Source organism: Durio zibethinus, unplaced genomic scaffold (genome assembly GCF_047325235.1).
Source record: "Durio zibethinus cultivar Kanyao isolate XHJ-2024 unplaced genomic scaffold, ASM4732523v1 HiC_scaffold_298, whole genome shotgun sequence".
NCBI lineage: Eukaryota > Viridiplantae > Streptophyta > Magnoliopsida > Malvales > Malvaceae > Durio > Durio zibethinus.
In genome coordinates, this window is record NW_028322921.1 from 17,501 (window position 1) to 22,500 (window position 5,000).

Sequence of the window (5,000 nt, forward strand, 5' to 3'; positions counted from 1 at the left end):
TGGTGCGGCACGTTGCCTCGACCACCATCGGCAGCCTCGACCACCATCGGCACACGCTCCGCCCTGGTGCGGCAGGTTGCCTCGACCACCATCGGCACACGCTGGGCCCTGGTGCGGGCGCTTGCCTCGACCACCATCGGCACACGCTCCGCCCTGGTGCGGCAGGTTGCCTCGACCACCATCGGCACACGCTGGGCCCTGGTGCGGGCGGTTGCCTCGACCACCATCGGCACACGCTGGGCCCTGGTGCGGGCGCTTGCCTCGACCACCATCGGCACACGCTGGGCCCTGGTGCGGGCGCTTGCCTCGACCACCATCGGCACACGCTGGGCCCTGGTGCGGCAGGTTGCCTCGAGCACCATCGGCACACGCTGGGCCCTGGTGCGGCAGGTTGCCTCGAGCACCATCGGCACACGCTGGGCCCTGGTGCGGGCGCTTGCCTCGAGCACCATCGGCACACGCTCGGCCCTGGTGCGGTCGGTTGCCTCGAGCACCATCGGCACACGCTGGGCCCTGGTGCGGCAGGTTGCCTCGACCACCATCGGCACACGCTGGGCCCTGGTGCGGGCGCTTGCCTCGACCACCATCGGCACACGCTCGGCCCTGGTGCGGTCGGTTGCCTCGAGCACCATCGGCACACGCTGGGCCCTGGTGCGGCAGGTTGCCTCGAGCACCATCGGCACACGCTGGGCCCTGGTGCGGGCGCTTGCCTCGACCACCATCGGCACACGCTGGGCCCTGGTGCGGGCGCTTGCCTCGAGCACCATCGGCAGACGCTGGGCCCTGGTGCGGCAGGTTGCCTCGAGCACCATCGGCAGACGCTGGGCCCTGGTGCGGCAGGTTGCCTCGAGCACCATCGGCACACGCTGGGCCCTGGTGCGGTCGGTTGCCTCGAGCACCATCGGCACACGCTGGGCGCTGGTGCGGGAACTTGCCTCGACCACCATCGGCACACGCTGGGCCCTGGTGCGGCAGGTTACCTCGATCACCATCGGCACACGCTGGGCCCTGGTGCGACAGGTTGCCTCGAGCACCATCGGCACACTATCGGCCCTGGTGCGGGCGGTTGCCTCGACCACCATCGGCACACGCTGGGCCCTGGTGCGGGCGGTTGCCTCGAGCACCATCGGCACACGCTGGGCCCTGGTGGGTTTAGGCACATCTTCAAATTTCTGCCGTGCCAATGCCATTTTTATGGCTTGTAAATTCATACAATGGTCCCCTAAGCCTTCACGTGAAGTTTCGTTGGAAGATGACTCGTTTTCTATTTTTCACGATTTTCGAAACTTTTTGCGGTTCGGGAATTTTTAAAATTTTTTTATAAGGATTTTTGGCCCCAAATTTTGTAGGCATGATCCTTCTATTTTTGTTGGCATGCACAAAAAAATTCAGCTAAAAACTCGAAGTAGAGAAGATTTTGTGACCGTTTGAAAAAAGTGTCCCCATTTCAGACACTTTAACGGCTACTGGTAGCAAACCTGTAAAATCTCAAATGCTCTTTAAGGGGGTGTGAATTCTCAGAGGTTTGATGAGGGATAGGGGGCCAACACAAGGCCAAGTACCAGCACCCATCGCACATCATGTGCGCACACCCCCCCGGCCCCCCTCCCAATCGCCGGAACCCCAATGCCGCCGGTCAGGTTCTCCGGCGGTACTCCGGCGATGCTCCGGCGATGCTCCGGCGATGCTGTCCCGAGTGAAAAAAATGCGGCACCAGCACATGCTGGAGCCAAGCATGGGCACCGTGGCTCAAAATCGAACTTCGGCCAAGGCCTCGACCATCAATGGCACATGATGACGCATGGTGATGGCACATGCATCGACCATCATCGGCATAGGCTGCCCTTCGGTACGGGCACTTGCCTCGACCGCCATCGGCACAAGCTGGGCCCTGGTGTGGGTTGTTGCCTCGATCACAATCGGCACATGCTGAGCCTTGGTGCGGGCGGTTGCCTCGAGCACCATCGGGAGACCCTGGGCCCTGGTGCGGCCGGTTGCCCCGATAACCATCGGCACACGCTGGGCCCTGGGGCGGGCGCTTGCCCCCAGCACCATCGGCACACGCTGGGCCCTGGTACGGGCGGTTGCCCCGAACACCATCGACACAAGCCGGCCCTTGGTGCGGGCTCCTGGCTCGACCACCATCGGCACACGCTGGGCCCTGGTGCGGGCGCTTGCCTCGACCACCATCGGCACACGCTGGGCCCTGGTGCGGGCGCTTGCCTCGACCACCATCGGCACACGCTGGGCCCTGGTGCGGCAGGTTGCCTCGAGCACCATCGGCACACGCTGGGCCCTGGTGCGGCAGGTTGCCTCGAGCACCATCGGCACACGCTGGGCCCTGGTGCGGGCGCTTGCCTCGAGCACCATCGGCACACGCTCGGCCCTGGTGCGGTCGGTTGCCTCGAGCACCATCGGCACACGCTGGGCCCTGGTGCGGCAGGTTGCCTCGACCACCATCGGCACACGCTGGGCCCTGGTGCGGGCGCTTGCCTCGACCACCATCGGCACACGCTCGGCCCTGGTGCGGTCGGTTGCCTCGAGCACCATCGGCACACGCTGGGCCCTGGTGCGGCAGGTTGCCTCGAGCACCATCGGCACACGCTGGGCCCTGGTGCGGGCGCTTGCCTCGACCACCATCGGCACACGCTGGGCCCTGGTGCGGGCGCTTGCCTCGAGCACCATCGGCAGACGCTGGGCCCTGGTGCGGCAGGTTGCCTCGAGCACCATCGGCAGACGCTGGGCCCTGGTGCGGCAGGTTGCCTCGAGCACCATCGGCACACGCTGGGCCCTGGTGCGGTCGGTTGCCTCGAGCACCATCGGCACACGCTGGGCGCTGGTGCGGGAACTTGCCTCGACCACCATCGGCACACGCTGGGCCCTGGTGCGGCAGGTTACCTCGATCACCATCGGCACACGCTGGGCCCTGGTGCGACAGGTTGCCTCGAGCACCATCGGCACACTATCGGCCCTGGTGCGGGCGGTTGCCTCGACCACCATCGGCACACGCTGGGCCTTGGTGCGGGCGGTTGCCTCGAGCACCATCGGCACACGCTGGGCCCTGGTGGGTTTAGGCACATCTTCAAATTTCTGCCGTGCCAATGCCATTTTTATGGCTTGTAAATTCATACAATGGTCCCCTAAGCCTTCACGTGAAGTTTCGTTGGAAGATGACTCGTTTTCTATTTTTCACGATTTTCGAAACTTTTTGCGGTTCGGGAATTTTTAAAATTTTTTTATAAGGATTTTTGGCCCCAAATTTTGTAGGCATGATCCTTCTATTTTTGTTGGCATGCACAAAAAAATTCAGCTAAAAACTCGAAGTAGAGAAGATTTTGTGACCGTTTGAAAAAAGTGTCCCCATTTCAGACACTTTAACGGCTACTGGTAGCAAACCTGTAAAATCTCAAATGCTCTTTAAGGGGGTGTGAATTCTCAGAGGTTTGATGAGGGATAGGGGGCCAACACAAGGCCAAGTACCAGCACCCATCGCACATCATGTGCGCACACCCCCCCGGCCCCCCTCCCAATCGCCGGAACCCCAATGCCGCCGGTCAGGTTCTCCGGCGGTACTCCGGCGATGCTCCGGCGATGCTCCGGCGATGCTGTCCCGAGTGAAAAAAATGCGGCACCAGCACATGCTGGAGCCAAGCATGGGCACCGTGGCTCAAAATCGAACTTCGGCCAAGGCCTCGACCATCAATGGCACATGATGACGCATGGTGATGGCACATGCATCGACCATCATCGGCATAGGCTGCCCTTCGGTACGGGCACTTGCCTCGACCGCCATCGGCACAAGCTGGGCCCTGGTGTGGGTTGTTGCCTCGATCACAATCGGCACATGCTGAGCCTTGGTGCGGGCGGTTGCCTCGAGCACCATCGGGAGACCCTGGGCCCTGGTGCGGCCGGTTGCCCCGATAACCATCGGCACACGCTGGGCCCTGGGGCGGGCGCTTGCCCCCAGCACCATCGGCACACGCTGGGCCCTGGTACGGGCGGTTGCCCCGAACACCATCGACACAAGCCGGCCCTTGGTGCGGGCTCCTGGCTCGACCACCATCGGCACACGCTGGGCCCTGGTGCGGGCGGTTGCCTCGAACACCATCGGCACACGCCGGCCCTTGGTGCGGCCGGTTGCCTCGACCACCATCGGCACACGCTCGGCCTTGGTGAGGGCGCTTGCCTCGACCACCATCGGCACACGCTGCGCCCTGGTGCGGGCGCTTGCCTCGACCACCATCGGCACACGCTCGGCCTTGGTGCGGGCGCTTGCCTCGACCACCATCGGCACACGCTGGGCCCTGGTGAGGGCGCTTGCCTCGACCACCATCGGCACACGCTGGGCCCTGGTGCGGGCGGTTGCCTCGACCACCATCGGCACACGCTGGGCCCTGGTGCGGGCGGTTGCCTCGACCACCATCGGCACACGCTGGGCCCTGGTGCTGGCGGTTGCCTCGACCACCATCGGCACACGCTGGGCCCTGGTGCGGGCGGTTGCCTCGAACACCATCGGCACAAGCCGGCCCTTGGTGCGGGCGGTTGCCTCGAGCACCATCGGCACACGCTGGGCCCTGGTGCGGGCGGTTGCCTCGACCACCATCGGCACACGCTGGGCCCTGGTGCGGACGGTTGCCTCGAGCACCATGGGCACACGCTGGCCCTTGGTGCGGGCTCTTGCCTCGACCACCATCAGCAGAAGATTGCCCCTACGTCGAACACCATCGATACATGCCGGGCCTTGGTGTGGGCACATGCCTCGAGCTGGTGCGGGCGGTTGCCTCGACCACCATCGGCTCACGTTGGCCCTTGTTGCGGGCACATGCCTCGACCACCATCGGCACCTGCGCACCCTCGGTGTGGGATTTGCTTGTTTGGAAAAAGTGTCCCCGTTTCAGACATTTTAACGTCTACTGGTAGCATATCTGTAAAATCTCTAATGCTCTTTAGGGGGTGGTGGTCCGGCACCCCCTCTCCCCCCCCCACGGGGGGAGTAGGTG